Consider the following 21,022-nt stretch of genomic DNA (forward strand, 5'->3'; position numbering starts at 1 on the left):
GACCTAATCAGTTCCCCTCTACCACCACTCTGCTCCGTCTAGCAGAATTAGTCCTTACTCTTAATAATTTCTCCTTTTGCTCCTCCCATTTCCTCCAAACTAAAGGTGTAGCTATGGGCACCCGTATGGGTCCTAGCTATGCCTGCCTTTTTGTTGGGTTTGTGGAACAATCTATGTTCCGTGCCTATTCTGGTATCTGTCCCCCACTTTTCCTTCGCTACATCGACGACTGCATTGGCGCTGCTTCCTGCATGCATGCAGAACTCGTTGTCTTTATTAACTTTGCCTCCAACTTTCACCCTGCCCTCAAGTTTACCTGGTCCATTTCTGACACCTCCCTCCCCTTTCTAGATCTTTCTGTCTCTGTCTCTGGAGACAGCTTATCCACTGATGTCTACTATAAGCCTACTGACTCTCACAACTATCTGGACTATTCCTCTTCTCACCCTGTCTCTTGCAAAAACGCCATCCCCTTCTCGCAATTCCTCCGTCTCCGCCGCATCTGCTCTCCGGATGAGGCTTTTCATTCTAGAACGAGGGAGATGTCTTCATTTTTTAAAGAAAGGGGCTACCCTTCCTCCACTATCAACTCTGCTCTTAAACGCATCTCCCCCATTTCACGTACATCTGCTCTCACTCCATCCTCCCACCACCCCACTAGGAATAGGGTTCCCCTGGTCCTCACCTACCACCCCACCAGCCTCCGGGTCCAACATATTATTCTCCGTAACTTCCGCCACCTCCAACGGGATCCCACCACTAAGCATATCTTTCCCTCCCCGCCTCTCTCTGCATTCCGCAGGGATCGCTCCCTACACAACTCCCTTGTCCATTCGTCCCCCCCATCCCTCCCCACTGATCTCCCTGCTGGCACTTATCCGTGTAAGCGGAACAAGTGCTACACATGCCCTTACACTTCCTCCCTTACCACCATTCAGGGCCCCAAACAGTCCTTCCAGGTGAGGCATCACTTCACCTGTGAGTCGACTGGGGTGATATACTGCGTCCGGTGCTTCCGATGTGGCCTTTTATATATTGGTGAGACCCGACGCAGACTGGGAGACCGCTTTGCTGAACATCTACGCTCTGTCCGCCAGAGAAAGCAGGATCTCCCAGTGGCCACACATTTTAATTCCACATCCCATTCACATTCTGACATGTCTATCCACGGCCTCCTCTACTGTAAAGATGAAGCCACACTCAGGTTGGAGGAACAACACCTTATATTCCGTCTGGGTAGCCTCCAACCTGATGGCATGAACATTGACTTCTCTAACTTCCGCTAGGCCCCACCTCCCCCTCGTACCCCATCTGTTACTCTTTTTAATGCACACATTCTTTCTCTCACTCTCCTTTTTCTCCCTCTGTCCCTCTGAATATACCTCTTGCCCATCCTCTGGGTCACCCCCCCCCGTCTTTCTTCCCGGACCTCCTGTCCCATGATCCTCTCGTATCCCCTTCTGCCTATCACCTGTCCAGCTCTCGGCTCCATCCCTCCCCCTCCTGTCTTCTCCTATCATTTTGCATCTCCCCCTCCCCCTCCAGCTTTCAAATCCCTTACTCACTCTTCCTTCAGTTAGTCCTGACGAAGGGTCTCGGCCTGAAACGTCGACTGCGCCTCTTCCTATAGATGCTGCCTGGCCTGCTGCGTTCACCAGCAACTTTGATGTATGTTGCTTGAATTTCCAGCATCTGCAGAATTCCTGTTGTTTGTGAATATGCCTGGACTGTTTGAATGATTTGTGGTTTGGTGTTTTATATTCTGTGCTTTTCACTTATTGTTTTTTCCCCATTTGCGAAATTTGTTCTTTTTGTTTCTAGTTGGGGTTTGGTGTTTTTTTTTTGAATGGGTTCCATAGGTTGCTATCTTTGTTTCGTGGCTGTCTGTGGGAAGATGAATCTCAGGGTTGTATACTGCATACATACTTTGATTATAAATGTACTTTGAATCTTTGAGTCCTGTACCTGATCCTTGACTGGCATATCCTGTATGGTGAGGGTCCTTCGTGATGGATGCTGCCCTCCTGAGGCACCACCTTTTGAAGATGTCCTCAGTGGTGTGGGGGATAGTGCCAATAGTGGAGCTGGCTGTGTTTGCAGCCCCCTGTAGCTTTTTCTGATCCCATACCATGGCCCCCTGTCCTGGGTATGACTCTAAACTGCAACTGGTGATGACTGGGGACTTCCAGAGCTTTGGGGAAAGTGCAGTTACCCCTCAGTCATTCATTGCTCCCAAGGCTGCTCTGACCCGGAACGGTAGCACCTGCAAGGGTTCCTGCTCAGGATACGAGCGAAAGTCAACGGCAGATCCGGCAGGTTCAGTAACTGAACTTATGACAGAGAAGGCGGATGAGCTAGGGCCTCAAATGTCAATGGTGGATGAACATTTGGGAAGGGAAATGGCAATTTCTTTAGTTCGCCCAATGGTAGGCAATAGCAAACTACCGTTGCTAGATACTAGGTTTCCCAGAATCTATTTGCTAAGAAAACCATGGTCAAACTCACAAAATGTATCACACAACAACAGTGTCAAGAGGATCTTCAAGACAATACTGAAGATGCTTCGCTTGGTATGGTTGATTCTGGGCTGCCGGGGATCCCTGACCATCATCAAGCTACTGCTCATAAAATTCAAGTAACACAAAAGAAAATTATTGCCACTTGGAATGTAAGAACCCTATATCAAGCAGAAAGATTGGATAATGTGATAAATGAAATGGAAAGATTAAGATTAACATCATGGGAATTAGCAAAGTTTGTTGGACAGGTCCTGGAACATGTCAGAATAGAAATAAAGCACTAATTTATTCTTGAGGGACATCCCATACTAATGGAGTAGGAATTCTTATGGATGAAAACATGGCAAAAAGTGTTTTTGGACATTGGGTAATATCAGAAAGAGTGCTACCAGAATAATACCAGAAGAGATGAAAAAAATCAATATTTATCACTCTTCCTAAGAAACCTGGAGCAATAGAATGTGAATTACATAGGATCATAAGTTTAATGAGTCATATCACCAAGATACTTCTAAGAATTTTGATGACAAGAGCTAAAAGTAAGATACAAGCTGAAATAGGCAAAGAACAATGTGGTTTTGTGAAAGACAAAGGTACAAGAAACGCAATATTGATGTTAAGGATACTATCAGAATGAGCTATTCAAGTGCAAAATGATTTGTTTGTTTTATCGACTACACAAAAGCATTTGATAAAGTGAAGCACAATAAGTTATTTGAAATATTACAGAAAACTCTAGATCTAGATTCAAAAGACCTCCGCCTAATCAGAAATCTGTACTGGGAACAAACTGCCGCTGTAAGAATAGATGGAGAAGTGAGTCAGTTTACGAAAATCAAGAGAGGCGTTAGACAAGGGTGTGTTTTCTCCCCTGACTTATTTAATGTGTACAGTAAAACAATATTACAAAAAATAAGAGACATCTTGGGAATCAAAGTTGGCAGTGAAAACATCAATGATTTCAGATATACAGATGACCCTGTGTTAATTGCAAGTACGGAGGAAGAACTACAAAACTTAATTGATATAATTGTTAAAGAAAGTGCAAAAATGGTTCTATCTATCAATTGCAAAAAGACAGAATGTATGGTGATATCCAAAAAGAAGAATCCTATCTGCAGGCTGAGAATAAATGGGGAAGACATAAAACAAGTACAGAACTTTTGCTACTTAGGAAGCTGGCATCAGATGGCAGGTGCGACATGGACATCAAAAGAAGAATAGGGATGGCAAAAGACACCTTTATGAGAATGAAGAGTATGCTGACCAACACGAAACTAGGCATGACAACCTGCCTCAGAGTACTGAAATGTTACGTTTATCCAGTTATGTTATGTGGCTCAGAATGTTGGACAATATCTAGTAACATGAGGAAACGAATTGAAGCACACAGAGATGTGGTTTATGAGGAGGATGCAAAGAATATCATGGACAAAACTAATATCTAATGAGGATGCCACGAACAGAGCAAGCACAAGAAGAGAAATAATGTATGAGATCATGAAAAGGCAACGTGACCTTATTGGACATGTGATTAAGAAAGAGGAGTCAGAATGCACGGTAATTATGAGAAAGATTGAAGGGAAGAAAGCAAGAGGAAGGCAAAGACAAATGATAATGGAGACAGCAGCCAGAGAACGAAATGAATACCAATGATTGATCCACTTGACCCGAAACAGTAGTGAGTGGGCCATGGTAGTCAAAGCTCAAACTGGGCATGGCACCTGATGATGACGATGCCATGGCCCCACTCTACCAGGCAGTGATGCCACAAGTCAGAACACTCTCCATGGTATATCAGTAGAAACTTGTGTGAGTCTTTGGCGACATACCAGATTGCCTCAAACTCCAAATGAAATCTAACTGCAGGCGTGCCTTCAACATGCTGTCCTATACCTAAAACAGAATAGAATTGTGATATTCCTGACCGTTTACCAGTACTAAACTTCTATCCCTGTTTACTTGCAAGACTTTCTGTTGAGCATCTCTGATCTGTAAAATTATAACTTCTTGTTTGTCGGGCATTGACTGGGCTGGGATTTTACATTATTCTTCTTTTCTTTTGCTATAATGGAATAACAGGAAAGTATTAAAGGAAAACTGCCCAGTGTCGCTACTTGTTCTGTAGATTCCTGTGATTCTTCTTCTTAAGCCCATCACCCCTACTGGGTAATAGGTCGCCGACAGCAACTCTAAAAGTGCTCTGTCTTGGGCCAGTCTTTCAAACTGTCCCCAGGTGTAGCCCATCTCTTGATATTTCCTCTCCTAGGGATGAGGTCTCTAGAGCTTCTCTTGGCATTTCAGTAGCACTGTTTTTTTATGGGATGGGGTTGCTAGTCCTATGCCCAATCTTCCTGCTTTCTCAGCTGGGGTTGGGACTATCCATGGCGGAGATAGATTCGTATGATTGCTGCACTCCAAAAGTTCAAAGTTTGAAGCACATTTATTATCACAAGTATGTATACATTATCGCCTCCTTACAGGCAGCCACCAAGCAAATAAACCCAAAAGAACCCATTTAGAAAAAAGAAAAACTGTCAAACACCAAACGTGAAGAGAGGGAGAAAATAACAAATCGCACAACCAGCAGGAGTAAACAAATAGCATTCAGAACTGAAGTTTAATGAAAGACACAAGACAGCTGAAGCAGGCCACAGCCTCAGTTCAGCGGAGAGATGAGTAAGCATCGCGGAGCAGTGATCAGAACCGGGCAGATCTTGGCATTCCCCTGGAGTGGTACAACTAATACTCTGGGTGAGGCCTGAGAGAAGTGGCCGAGGGTCCAATAACCTCCAGTGTAGCAATAAAATATACTTTGAACAAGATAATTTGGAATGTGGCCCCCCAAAAGAATATTTTAATTAATTTATGTTCACAAAGCATTTTTTAAACAATTTTCCTTCCTTTTTAAAATCCCTGTGCAAGACTTTGATGGATGAGAGACTTCACAGATTGAATGATATCTTTAAGTTGAAGTTCTGTAATAACACATCATATAAAATGGATTTTCATTAATTTTTAATACATTGCACCAAACAGAAAGGTAGAGCAGATTGTATTTTTAATCAATTTCTTTGAAATGGCTGGATATATTTTAACAATGTTTAGGCCATCCCTTGAAAACTTGGGCTGAAAGCTATTAAATTTCTTCTCCCAGTACTTTGCTAGTTGGATGAGAGCTGCTTCAGAAATTATATGCAGTATTGAGCAGCAGCTAACCCTCTAAAATGAATTAGTTTTACCTAAGTTTAGACGAAAGTACAAAGAAAGAGCAATAGAATATCAGAATCAGAATCAGGTTTATTATCACTGGCATGTGACATGAAATTTGTTAGCGGCAGCAGTTCAATGCAATACATAATCTAGCAGAGAAAAAAATAATAAATAGAATTTAAAAAATAAATAAACAAGTAAATCAATTACGTATATTGAATAGATTTTTTAAAACGGGCAAAAACAGAAATACTGCATATTTTTTAAAAAGTGAGGTAGCGTCCAAAGGTTCAATGTCCATTTATGAGTCGGACGGCAGAGGGGAAGAAGCTGTTTTTGAATGACTGAGTGTGTGCCTTCAGGTAGATAGAGGTTAAGTAGATGTTTGATAGACAGGTCATACTGGCTGCAAAAATGATAGAAAAGTCTGGATTTATTTCCCAGTTTGTATCCAGCAAAAATTCTGCACTAACATTAACACTTTCCCTGCTCTCAAGAGAATAAGGCCCTCTTCGTTACTTTATTTTTTTATGTAGAGTTACAATATGGTTTGCCAAGAACAATCATGGTCAAAGACTATGATCACCCTCATCATATGACATGACATGTAATGATGATGACAGCTTGTTTCCGGGCCCTTCCGGCCCAATGAGTTCACTCTGCTCAATAGCATTGACACAGCCAATTATTACTCCTCAACCATCAGACTCTTGAACCAGAGAAGCTAACTTCACTCAACTTCACTTGCCCCATCACTGAAATGTTCCCACAACCTATGGGCTCCCTTTCAAGGACTCTTCATTTCAAGTTCTCAATATTTATTGCTTATTTATTTATTTTTCATTATTATTTTTTCTTTTATATTTTCACAATTTGTTGTCTTTTGCCCATTTGTATGTGGCTTTCATTGCGTTTCTTGTGTTCCCTGCTTGTTTGGGTTCCTGTTGAAGATAAGAGATAGGAGAATTGTGTGCCATCCAATTAGGGTGGCTGGATTAAGGGGAGGTTTCTCTGGTGAGGGATACTAAGGCTGGGCTTGGGGTTTTTGTTTGAGAGGACATGAAGAGTGAAGAGGTCGTAGGGTTTGACCCGGAGCGGGGCCGTGATTCGATGAAGCTGGGGTGAGATCGAAGGAGGATCGGCGAAGGGGAAACCGTGAGCTCCAACTTGTGCAGATTAGACTGTTTCATTATAATGGGCCCTTTTCTTTTTTTGTTGTTTTTTGTTTACTCACCCTTTAGTGAAATTAAGAATTATAATGCTAAATCTTTTAATTGTATGTGGTGTACTGGCTGTTATTTCGTGGTACTGATCTGTAACGGGAATGAATCACACAGCATCCACACACACGGGGTTTTGGGGTGGGCTCGCCCCTCAGACTTACACGTTTGGCGGGGAAGAGATGGTCTTCCCTAGACTCACGCAGCCGACGGAACCAGAAGTGTTTCACTTGGATACACTGTGTATGCCCACAAAAAAATGAATCTCAGGCTATATATGGTGACATATGTGTCCTATGAAGTTAATTTACTTTGAGCTTTGAACCCGTATGTCTTTGGGATGCGAGGAGAAACTGGACCGCTGGAGGAAGTACATGCTGTTCTGAGGAGAAAGTGCAAAATGCTTAAAGACAATGCTGGAATTGAACCTGTGTCAACTGGTGCTGTAATAGCATTATGCTAACAGCTGTGCTAACATGCCATCCCCCCACGCTACTTTGCCACCCTCATGTTGATGCCTTGGTGTTCAAATTCCGGTGCTCAGTCTCCTACACCATAGGTGACAAAACATTTAGAATTAGGGAAGTTACTCACTACATAAATCAGGTGGTAGCTTGATTCCTTTGGGAACCTATTGATATTCATGTCTCAGTAAACAGTGAAGAGGATTGTGGATAATGATTTCCTTGTGATGCCCAATGCAAGACCAACAACATATAAATAAACACCAAGTTAACATTTTTAGCTTGACTAAACCTTTATACTTGACTTTATAGTCCACTGTTGAGCACTGTTGCTGTTGAGGAAAATAAGACACAATTTCTGCAGACTTCTATTATTGTACAGGAGCAATGCCTCAAAAAGGTGGCATCCATCATTAAGGACCCCCATCACCCAGGACATGCCCTCTTCTCCTTCAGGTACAAGAGCCTGAAGGCATGCACTCAATGATTCAGGAACAGCTTCTTCCCCTCTGCCATCTGATTTCTGAAAGGACAATGAACCTATGAACACTATCTCAGTAGTTATCCTCTCTCCTTTTGCATTTCTTAGTTAATTTTCTTTATTATATACATTTAATTCATAGTTTTTATTATGATGTATTGCACTGTACTGCTGCTGTAAAACAACAAATTTCACAACATACGTCAGTGATAGTAAACCTGATTCTGATTCATTCTGCCAACACTGGAGAAAGATATTTTGGTTATGAACCCGGTCAGCCAGGGCATGTCCTCTTCTCATTCCTGTTTTTGTTACATGTACTGCATTGTACTGTTGCCGCATAACAACAAATTTCAAGCCGTGTGCCAATGACTCCGGGACTCCTCGGTGAAAAATGAAAGCGAAGCTTATGTATGATTTTTAAAAGCTGCATTCAGACTGAGGAATATAAAGGTAGCAGGGGAGGAAATCAAGAGGGCTAAAAGGGGCCACGAATGCCTTTGGTGAGTGGGATTAAAGAGAATTCCAAGGCACTTTATGTATGTATGTTAGAAACAAGTCACCAGGGAAGGGGTAGGATCTGTCAATGACAAAGGAGAGAATTCGTGCCTGGAGCAAAAGCAAATGGATGAGGGTCTAAATGAGTTTTTCACATTGGTATTCACCAAGGAGAAGGATGTGGAAGATAATGAGTTCAGGGAGGGAAGTGCTGATACTCTGGGATATTTTGATATCAAGTAGGAGAAGGTGTTGGGTCTTTTGAAGAACATTAAAGTGGATGTCCCCAGGGCATGATGGAACCCACACCAGTTTATTAAGAGAGGCAAATTACCAAAACAGAAACACAGAGGCCTGGATTAACTATCCAGAGGCATGAATTCAAGTCCCACTGGTACAGCTGTGGAGTTCAAATTCAATTAATCATCTGAAGTTTGGAAAAACAAAATAATTAGTCATAATAAGGATGACAATGAAAAAGACTCCACCAGATTGTAATAATATTTCATTTTGCAGATTAATTAATTTTCACAAGTGGATGAAATCACTTGGTCCGGTTGGCTTGTGCCTTTCCCACACCATGTTAAGTGACACAACTGCACTGTGAAATAGCCCAGCAGGACACTCAAGGACTGTTACAGCACAGTAGTGTCAACAGTTCGTGTACCGCTATTACAGCACCAGCTGGGTTCAATGCCGCCACTGTCTGTAAGGAGTTTGTACGTTCTCCCTGTGACCACGTAGGTTTCTTCCAGATGCTCCGGTTTCCTCCCACATTTCAAAGACGTACAGATTAGTGGGTTAATTGTTCACATACATGGAACTGGGCGAAGTGGGCTCATTGGGCTGGAAAGGCTTGTTTCTGTGATGCGTCTCTAAATTAATAATATTAGGAGTGGGCAATAAATGCCCCGAAATGCCGACTGTACTCTTTTCCATTTATGTTGCCTGACCCGCTGAGTACTCCCCAGCATTTTCTGTGTGTTGCAATAAATGCCAAATTTTCCTCTGATTCTCTGATTTCTGAAAACATTTTTAAAAAACTATGTGTGTGGGCCAACTGTGTTTCTGGTCAGTGCCGATCTCCGGGATGTAGGTGATGAGAGACTACCGGGAGCTTTTGTGGATTTGAGGTAACTTGCTATATCAGCGTATGGCTCAGTATAGGTTAGACCTTGATGCACGTGGCCATGTGAGGCTTCAGTTACTGAGGAGCTGAGAACGGAACTGAACACATCATTAAAGAGCATCACTTATTAATGATATATTGTGGTCCACTGATTGGGCCTAGGACATGAACTGAGGCACACCTGAAATTACAGTACTGTGCAAAAGTCTTAAGGCACAGATATATATTGGCAGGAACAAAGGATTTTGTGAATGACGAGGGTAGAGCATTGTGGGAAGGGTGTGGGACAGGTGGCAGAGAAGGAGTGCCGGGGTGGATGTTTGTGTGGGTGAAGACACACCCAGCCCTGAGATGCCAGACAAGGACATTTGATTCCGAACAATTGGTTTATTGATCATTACAGAATGTCTCTCCGGTGCTTCCTGCTCCCTCCCCTCTCCCTTCCCCTTTTCCAAACAGTGATTCTGCTCTCCCTGCCCCCTTCCCACTCTCAGTCCACAGCAGAGACTTATGCCAGGATCAGGTTTATCATCACTCACATATGTCATGAAATCTGTTCTTTTTTTTGGTTGTGGCAGCAGTACAGTGCAATGCATAAAATTACTACAGTATTGTGCAAAAGTCTTAGGCTTCCTAGCTATATATATGTGTCAAAGACATTTTCAGACTACAATCACATCTGTCTTCCATTCTCCAAGAATGGCTCCAAATATTCAATGGCTTTCCTCTTGGTGCCCACTCGCTTCAGTTCCTTCACTCCAGTCTTCATTGATTGGAGAATGGAGAATGGTGAAAAGGTTGAACACTTTCAAGGTCCGAAGTGCCAACATCTCGGGGCCACATATTGATCAATCATAATGAGTGCACATCAGTGGCTATGCTTCATTAGGAGTTTGAGGAGATTTGGTATGTCACTAAATACTTTAACACGCTTCTACAGAGGTACCATGGCTCGTGTTGGATGGCAAAATCCTGATACCTCTATCTAAATCCAGCTAAATCAAAGCACCTTTAAAAAGAAAATTAATTTGATTGCTGATGGAATATGTTCAGTATAGTGCAATTATCTTGGGCACCCTAGATTTTTTATGAGCTAGATGGTACGGCCTACATAGTGACATGATATCAGTGTCATCGAGGCTGTCTGGGATTTCCTGGAGAGACAGAAGCAAGCAAGACAGCCAAAGTCTGCAGAAGAACTGCGACAATCATTAGAAAGAGGTGACATAGGGTCATAAGGTGTTTAATCATTATGGGTAGAGCTAAGGAACTGCAAAGGAGTTATATACACCACCACCCCCCCCCCCCCACCGCCCCAGACAGTGGTAAGGATGTGGTGTACAAGTTACAACTTGAGATAGAAAATGCATGCCAAAAGGGCAATGTTACAGTAGTCATGGGAGATTTCAATATGCAGATAGATTGGAGAAAATCATATTGGTGCTGGATCCCAAGAGGAGGAATTTCTAGAATGTCGATGAGATGGATTTTTAGAGCAGCTTGTGGTCGAGTCTACAAGGGGACTGGTAATTCTGGATTAGGTGTTGTGCAATGAATCGGAATTCATCAGAGAGCTTAAGGTAAAAGAATCTTTCGGGGGAAGTGATCATAATATGATCAAATTCACCCCTGAATTTTGAGAAGGAGAAGCTAAAGTAAGATGTATCAGTATTAGAGTGTAGCAAAAGGAGCTACAGAGGCATATGAGAGGAGCTGGCCAAAATTGATTGGGAAAAAACAGAGCAGCAATGGCTGGAGTTTTTGGAAGCAATTCAGAAGGTACAGGATGTATACATCCCAAAGAAGAAGAAGTACATAGAAGATAGAACAGTACAGCACAGTACAGGCCCTTCAGCCCACAACATTGTGCCGACCCTTAAACCCTGCCTCTCATATAATCCCCCACATTAAATTCCTCCATATACCTGTCTAGTAGTCTCTAAAATTTCACTAGTGTATCTGACTCCACCACTGACTCAGGCAGTGCAATCCACGCACCAACCACTCTCTGAGTAAAAAACCTTCCTCTAATATCTCCCTTGAACTTCCCACCCCTTACCTTAAAGCCATGCCCTCTTGTATTGAGCAGTGGTGCCCTGGGGAAGAGGCGCTGGCTGTCCACTCTTATTTATTCCTCTTAATATCTTGTACACCTCTATCATGTCTCCTCTCATCCTCCTCCTCTCCAGAGAGTAAAGCCCTAGCTCCCTTATTCTCTGATCATAATGCATACTTTCTAAACCAGGCAGCATCCTGGTAAACCTCCTCCGTACCCTTTCCAATGCTTCCACATCCTTCCTGTAGTGAGGCAACCAGAACTGGACACAGTACTCCAAGTGTGGCCTAACCAGAGTTTTATAGAGCTGCATCATTACCCCGCGACTCTTAAGCTCTATCCCTTGACTTATGAAAGCTAACACTCCATAAGCTTTCTTAACTAACTTATCTACTTGTGCTGCAACTTTCAGGGATCTGTGGACATGTACCCCCAGATCCCTCTGCTCCTCCACACTTCCAAGTATCCTGCCATTTACTTTGTACTCTGCCTTGGAGTTTGTCCTTCCAAAGTGTACCACCTCACACTTCTCCGGGTTGAACTCCATCTGCCACTTCTCAGCCCACTTCTGCATCCTATTAATGTCTCTCTGCATTCTTCGACAATCCTCTACACTATCTATGACACCGGCAACCTTTGTGTCGTCTGCAAACTTGCCAACCCACCCTTCTACCCCCACATGCAGGTGGTTAATAAAAGTCACGAAAAGTAGAGGTCCCAGAACCGATCCTTGTGGAACACCACTAGTCACAACCCTCCAATCCAAATGTACTCCCTCCACCACAACCCTCTGCTTTCTGCAGGCAAGCCAATTCTGAATAAGCCTACCATGTGGAACCTTGTCAAATGCCTTACTAAAATCTATATAGGTCACATCCACTGCACTACCCTCGTCTGTATGCCTGGTCACCTCCTCAAAGAACTCTATCAGGCTTGTTAGACATGATCTGCCCTTCACAAAGCCATGCTGACCGTCCCTGATCAGACCATGATTCTCTAAATACCCATAGATCCTATCTCTAAGAATCTTTACCAACAGCTTTCCCACCACAGACATAAGGCTCACTGGTGTATAATTAGCCGGACTATCCCTACTACCTTTTTTGAACAAGGGGACAACATTTGCCTCCCTTCAATCCTCTGGTACCATTCCTGTAGACAATGAGGACATAAAGATCCTAGCCAGAGGCTCAGCAATCTCTTCCCTCGCCTCGTGGAGCAGCCTGGGGAATATTCTGTCAGGCCCCGGGGACTTATCTGTCCTAATGTATTTTAACAACTCCAACACCTCCTCTCCCTTAGTATCAACATGCTCCAGAGCATCAACCTCACTCATATTGTCCTCACCATCATCAAGTTCCCTCTCATTGGTGAATACCAAAGAGAAGTATCCATTGAGGACCTCGCTCACTTCCACAGCCTCCAGGCACTCCTTCCCACCTTTTTCTCTAATCAGTCCTATCTTCACTCCTGTCATCCTTTTGTTCTTCACATAACTGAAGAATGCTTTGGGGTCTTCCTTTACCCTACTCACCAAGCCCTTCTCATGTCCCCTTCTTGCTCTCCTCAGCCCCTTCTTAAGCACCTTTCTTGCTTCCCTATATTCCTCAATAGACCCATCTGATCCTTGCTTCCTAAACCTCATGTATGCTTGCCTTCTTCCAGCTGACTAGATTTTCCTCCTCACTTGTCACCCATGGTTCCTTCACCCTACCGTTCTTTATCTTCCTCAATGAGGCAAATTTATTCCTAACATCCTGCAGGAGATCCCTAAACATCGACCACATGTCCACAGTACATTTCCCTGCAAAAACATCATCCCAATTCACACCCGCAAGTTCTAGCCTTATAGCCTCATAATTTGCCCTTCCCCAATTAAAAATTTTCCTGTCCTCTCTGATTCTATCCTTTTCCATGATAATGTTAAAGGCCAAGGAGTAGTGGTCACTGTCCCCCAGATGCTCACCCACTGACAGATCTGTGACCTGACCCAGTTCGTTACCTTATACTAGATCTAATATGGCATTCTCCCTAGTCGGCCTGTCAACATACTGTGACAGGAATCCGTCCTGGACACACTTAACAAACTCTGCCCTGTCTAAACCATTGGAAATAATCAGGTGCCAATCAATATTAGGGAAGTTAAAGTCACCCATGATAACAACCCTTTGCACCTTTCCAAAATCTGCCTCCCAATCTGCTCCTCTGTATCTCTGCTGCTACCAGGGGGCCTATAGATTACCCCCAGTAGAGTAACTGCTCCCTTCCTGTTCCTCTCTTCCACCCATTCTGACTCAAAAGAGGAACCTGCTACATTACCCACCCTTTCTGTAGCTATAATAGTATCCCTGACCAGTAATGCCACCCCTCTTCCCCTTCTCCCCCCCCCCCCCGCTATCCCTTTTAAAGCACTGAAATCCAGGAATATTGAGAATCCATTCCTGCCCTGGTGCCAGCCAAGTCTCTGTAATGGCCACTACATCATAATTCCATGTATGTATCTAAGCTCTCAGTTCATCACCTTTGTTCCTGATGCTTCTTGCATTGAAGTACACGCACTTTAGCCCTTCTACCTTACTACTTTTACACCCTTTATTCTGTTTCTCTTTCCTCAAAGCCTCTTTATACGTTAGATCTGGCTTTACTTCATGCATTATACTTGCAGTTCTTGCATGACCTTTATCCTCCTCCACCTCACTATCTCCTCTAACAGTCTGGTTCCCCTCTCCCTGCAAATCTAGTTTAAACCCCCCGGAGTAGCACTAGCAAACCTTCCCGCAAGGATGTTAGTCCCCCTCCAGTTCAGGTCCAACCCGTCCTGTTTGAACAGGTCCCATCTTCCCTGGAACAAGGCCCAATTGTCCAGAAACATGAAGCCCTCCCTCCTGCACCAACTCCTTAGCCATGTATTTAGCTGCATTATCTTCCTATTTCTAGCCTCACTAGCACGTGGCACTGGTAGCAATCCTGAGATTGCAACCCTGGAGGTCCTGTCCTTCAACTTTGCACCTAACTCCCTAAATTCTCTTTGTAGGATGTCCTCCTTCTTCCTATCCACGTCATTGGTCCCTATATGGACCTCGACATCTGGCTGCTCACCCTCCCTCTTGAGAATACCGAGAACTCTATCCGAGATATCGCGGACCCTGGCACCAGGGAGACAACAGACCATCCGGGATTCTTGATCTCTCCCACAGAACCTCTTATCTGTCCCCCTAACTATCGAATCCCCTGTCACTTCTGTTCTCCTCTTTTCCCTCCTTCCTTTCTGAGCTGAGGGTCCAGTCTCAGTGCCAGAGTATTTTAAAGGAAAGATGACACAATCGTGGCTAACAAGAGAAGTCAAAGCCAACATAAAAGCCAAAGAGAGTGCATATAATAGAGAAAAAATTAGTGAGGGTTGGGAAGCTTTTACAAACTAACAGAAAGCAACTAAAAAGGTCACTAAGAAGATAAAAATGGAATACGAAAGTAAATTAGCCAATAATATTAAAGAAGATACCAAAACTTTCTTCAGATACATAAAATATAAAAGAAAGGGAAGAGTGGATATCGGATGCTGAAAAACGATGCTGGAGAGGTAGTAATGGGAGACAAGAAAATGGCAGATGAACTGGAATCAGTCTTCACTGTAGAAGACACTAGCAATATGGTGGAAGTATCAGGGGTCGGATGTGTGAAAGTTCTTGGGAAACTGAAAGGTCTGAAGGTAGATATGTCACCTGGACCAGATGGTGTGCATCGCAGGGCCTGAAAGAGGTGGCTGAAGAGATTGTGGAGGCAACGGCAATGATCTGCCAAGAATTACTAGAATATATGTCAATGACATGGATGGCGGAATTGATGGCTTTGTTGCAAAGCTTGCAGACAGTACAAAAAGGTGGAGATATAGGTAGTTTTGAGGAAGTACAGAGGCTACAGAAGGACTTGGTCAGTTTTGGAGAATGGGCAAATATGTGGCTGTTGGAACACAGTTATGCATTTTTGTAGAACAAATATAAGACCAGACTTTTTTAATAAATAGAGAGATAATTTTTAAAAATCTGAGGAGCAAAGGGTTTTGGGAGTTCTTGTGTAGGCTTCTCTAATGGTTAATTTGCAGGTTGAGTCTGTGGTGAGGAAGACAAATGCAATGTTAGCATTTGTTTCAAGAGGACTAGAATATAAAAGCAAGGATGTAATGTTGAGGCTTTATAAAGCACTGGTGAGGCCTCACTTGGAGTATTGTGAGCAGTTTGTGGCCCCTATTCTTAGAAAGATTGTGCTGACATTGGAGAGGGTTCCAAGGGGGTTCACAAAAATGATCCCAGGATTGACTGGCTTGCCATATGAAGGACATTTGATGGCTCTGGGCCTGTATTCACTAGAATTCAGAAGAATGAGGAATGACCTAATTGAAACCTATCAAATGGTGAAAATCCTTGACAGAGTGGATGTGGAGAGGATGTTTCCTTTGATGGGAGAGTCTAGGACCAGAGGCACAGCCTCCTTTTAGAAAGGAGATGAAGAGGAATATTTTTAGCCAGGGTGTGGTGAATCTGTGGAATTCATTGCCACAGGCAGCTGTGGAGGCCAGGTCTTTATGTATATTTAAGACAGAGTTTGATATATTCTTGATTGGTCAGGGCATGAAGGGATATGGGGAGAAGGCAGGAGATTGGGGCTGAGATAAAAAATGGATCAGCCATAATGAAATGGTGGAGCAGACTCGATGGGCCAAATTACCTAATTCTGCTCCTATATCTTATGGTCTAATGAGCTCAAGTTCTCCAAGATGCTAGGAACAACCTTCTAGCTGATTTTCTTATAAAATTGCACGACAAATGTACCTGAAAGAATTGATGCTGTTTTAAATGCAAAGGATAGTCACAGCAAATATTGATTTAATTTATGTTTATTCGGATTACTACTTTTTATAGTAAACTTTTTGATATTTAGAAGCTTTTCATTTTATTATTTTGAAAGTATCTTTGCTTTACAGATTTTTTTTTCCTTTGTTTAAGATTTTTGCGCAGTATTGTAACCATATAACCATATAACAATTACAGCACAGAAACAGGCCATCTCAGCCCTTCTAGTCCGTGCCGAACTCCTACTCTCACCTAATCCCACCGACCTGCACTCGATCCATAACCCTCCATTCCCTTCCTGTCCGTATATCTATCCAATTTAACTTTAAATGACAACATCGAACCTGCCTCAACCACTTCTGCTGGAAGCTCGTTCCACACAGCCACCACTCTCTGAGTAAAGAAGTTCCCCCTCATGTTACCCCTAAACTTTTGCCCTTTAACTCTCAGCTGATGTCCTCTTGTTTGAATCTTCCCCACTCTCAATGGAAAAAGCCTATCCACGTCAACTCTATCAATCCCCCTCATAATTTTAAACACCTCTATCAAGTCCCCTGTCAACCTTCTACGCTCCGAAGAATAAAGACCTAACTTGTTCAACTTTTCTCTGTAACTTAGGAGATGAAACCCAGGCAATATTTTAGTAAACCTTCTCTGTACTCTCTCAATTTTATTGACATCTTTCCTATAATTCGGTGACCAGAACTGTACACAATACTCCAAATTTGGCCTTACCAATGCCTTATACAATTTCAACATTACATCCCAACTCCTATACTCAATGCTCTGATTTATAAAGGCCACCATACCAGAAGCTTTCCTCACCAATACCAAAAGTTTCCTATTGTACAAAAAGAGCTGTATGTACTTTTTAACATAGAGAAACAGAGTACTGATGCTTGCATCTCTGTTTGCACATTAATGTGTAGTTAGGCTGAGCATGACCTCTATAGTAAACTAACTGCTTAATCAAGCTGTTCAGGTTACTGCTGAGAAATACAACAGCTTAGTTTCTTCCAAACAGACATCAGATTAACTTGTGACTGCAATTACAATTTCAAAATGGCTTGGTGCAGCTCTCAGTCTGACAAGTCTTTTTTTCCTTCATGCCAGTCTGTAGAAAATTACCTGCATGACTCTTTTCCTGAGACTTTGATAACCAATCCCTTGCAAAGTGTATTCAAAGAACATTACGTTTTCAATGCATTCTTTATGCAATCATTCAATGAACAAAGGGAATTCAGGAGCAGCAGATGCATTTTCCCATTATTTCTTTAACTAGGAAATTTATATTAGTTTTTTATTAACCTAAAACAGAAAGTAATTATGCTTTGAGAATAGATTTATACATACATGATATGTACGTGGGGTAGCAGGGTGGAGATACATCTCTACCAAAGGAGGTGTAAGGTGCTCCGCTAGCCTGCAGGTCACCCTTGAGCAAGCTATAGTACCTGCTTAGCCACCCGATCAGGGTCACGTGAGGCCATGGCAGCAGGTGATGGATGGTCGCATGAGCAGCTGGTGCATATCACATGTTCTAGTTATGTGACCTCTGACACCAGGCGGACAACCTCTGAAGAGTATTGATAACGGTTGGGGTCACCCATCGTGCAAAGACACTTCCCAGAAGAGGGCAATGGCAAACCACTTCTTTAGAAAAATTTGCCAAGAATTATCATGGTTATGGAAGGATCCTTGTCACCCAGATCCTACGTCATGGCACGTAACGGACGTACAGTTTGTGCACAGTTTCTGAATCAGCTTTATTATCACTGCCATACGTAATGAAATATGTTGTTTTGTGGCAATAGTACAGAGCAATACATAAAATTTACTATAAATTAAAATAAGAAATGTACTTTAAAAATAGTGCAAAAAGAGAGCAAAAATGATGAGTTACTGTTCATATGTTCATTGTCTGTGCAGAAATCTGATGGCAGAGGGGAAGAGGCTGTTCTTAAAACATTGAGTGTGTATAGTCAGGCTCCTGTACCTCTCTCTGATGTTATTAATGAGAAAAGTCACGTCCTGGGTGATGGGAATCCTTCATGATGGAGACTGCCTTTTTGAGGTATCACTGTTTGAAGATGTCCTCGATAGTTGGGAGGCCTGCAAAATGTCCTGCTTCTGTTATTTAGTTTTGAGCTCAGTGTAATTTGTTGGCCGTGAGGTCCTCTTGCCTCTTAACATGGGCTGTTCACACGATGCCTGTGAACCATACATTCTGTTAAGATCTTTGTAGCCTCTGTTAAAATGAACTGGAAATATTATTTCTGGTACAAAGTAACAGATGATCTCCAGCAGAAGATCAGGAAAACATCAAGCCAATTAACCTCCTTCAGCTCTATTAGGGGTCCACAACCTTTGTTATGCTTTGCACCAAAACCAGTAAGCAAAGGGGTCTGTGGACTTCAGGTTTGAAACCCCTGATTAACATTAAGCTCAAAGGAATGTCCATCTGCCATCAAAGTTCACAATAAATTATTATCAAAGTACATTTCCAACCCTGAGATTCATTTTCTTCCAGGCATAATCAATAAATCCATAGTAGAATAATAACCAGAATAGAATCAATCAAAGACTGCATCACCTTGGGCTTTCAACCAGTGTGCAAAATTATTGCAATGAAAATTGAGAAAACGGAGCACAATTCAATTCAGAAAATAGCGTTACAATTTCTCTGTATTCCACCTTTTTCTGTGTTAGTTATTTGCTACATGTGTTTTGGAACTTGTGGAAGGAATGCCCATCCCTTACAATGCGGAGCAGTGGAGGCTACCTCAGTAAATATATGAAGACAAGTTTTGGATAGATTTTTGCATAGTAGGGGAATTAAGGGTTATGGGAAAAAGGCAGGTAGGTCGAGATGAGTCCATGGTCAGGTCAGCCATGATCTTATTGAATGGCGGAGCAGGCTCAACAGGCCAGATGGCCGACTCCTGCTTCTATTTCTTATGTTCTTATGTTCTTATGAACAGTGTAATCTTCATCATTTGCATCCTGTTGGCCCATTTATCTGACCTCCATATAGATATTCATGTCATGGATGAATAGCATCAGATTGCACTAAGAGTCACTTCCATTTTAAGCAACGTTAGAAATATAACTAATTGTTTCTTAACCTCTAACTTATTTTTATATAATGCTTTAGTCTTTATAATTAATGATTGGTGGTGTTTTCTGTAGTATGTCATGCCAACACACCATAGCAAATCCCTAATCAAATTGATCCTTGATCCTTAGAGTATTATAATATTGTTCAACAGTTGCGTGTATAAAGCAATCATTTTATTAATATAAAAATTTTTAAGTATGTGATTATATCAAGGTGTATAGATCAAAAATATCAACATAAAATGCTTTTTTGTAAGTCTGTTAAGCTACTCCAGGGTGAATTATAATCAAAATGATGTGATGGGCTTAAAAATGCCAAAGAAATGTGGACACCATTTGGATTTGTCTTAATAAATCCATTGTTGCTTTTCAGTATTAGGAAGTATCTTAATCAAGTGTCAGTTTCTTGTACAATATGTACGATGCATAAAGTCAATAGTAATTTTACAGATGGTTAAGTAAAGAATTTTCTGCTAAATTTGTTTCTTCACTAAGGCTAGATACTTTACACATTAACATGTTCAACAATATCTCATGCAATAGCGTTCAACAACAGAGATTAAAAATGGATAAAATATTTTAATATCTTATTGTAGAGTTGGCTTTAATCTGGAATTGACTTTACAATATTTTTAATACTGCGATATCAGATTAGCCCAAAACTTGTAATGAGGGGTAAAGTTAGCCACATTTAGCACTGACCCAAAAGTCAAAGTCTGGAGTCATTTTCTCCAAATGGGAGCCTGTAGTTCAGCGACGGTTTGTTACTTGTCACAGGCATTCCATGGGTTTGGTGGGGAAGCAGAATAATCCCTGAACAGGAAAGCAGATATCAGCTAAGCTACACTTTCCCAATGGTGCCAGCCATGGATAATGTGAAGTCTTTGTCTAAAACATACAGAAACATTCACTCAGAAACATAGAAAAAGTGTAACTGCAGAAGACTGTCACGCTAAACTGGGGGTCACGATGCACCTCACAACTAGTCCTTAGCTTCATGTCAGCTATATATAATTTCTGGACACTTAAGATACATTTAATTTTTTTTTATTTTTATAGTTTGTTTTATGACTATTATTTAATTATTTGAACTATTATAATATTCCCATGAATATCAAAGGCAGTACAAAGGCCTTTGAGAGCAGCAAGTTCGGGCAAGGCCTCAAAACCCACCACTTGAACCCCAGACACTGTTAGTGGCCATCCCCACATCAGACGCAGATTCCTGCATAGGGAAAGTCCCATGTCACTGCAAGTGGGTGGGCATTGAAAGCAGCAAGTTGGCACTGTGGACACATTAAAACCAATGAAGACTATTAAAAAGTGAATTATTTTAATTTAACAAAATATGCATTTATTGAAGTACCTTCAAACAATAAAAAATCTAAATGAGCACTAGTTATTTATGTCCCACCATTGAAAGTAGTAGATTAGCTGCCTCTATGTAAGGTCTAACCTAAAAAAGGACTTTCAAT

The 21,022-nt window shown here is 42.1% G+C and overlaps 1 protein-coding gene across 1 annotated transcript in view; it reads left to right on the forward strand.

Annotated features, from left to right (window-relative positions):
* slc35f1 (solute carrier family 35 member F1) overlaps positions 1–21,022 on the forward strand; it is a 393,799-nt gene that overhangs the window by 320,706 nt on the left and 52,071 nt on the right. The window lies entirely within an intron of this gene.

The sequence above is a fragment of the Mobula hypostoma genome, chromosome 2, assembly GCF_963921235.1.
Source record: "Mobula hypostoma chromosome 2, sMobHyp1.1, whole genome shotgun sequence".
Classification (NCBI taxonomy): Eukaryota; Metazoa; Chordata; class Chondrichthyes; order Myliobatiformes; family Myliobatidae; genus Mobula; species Mobula hypostoma.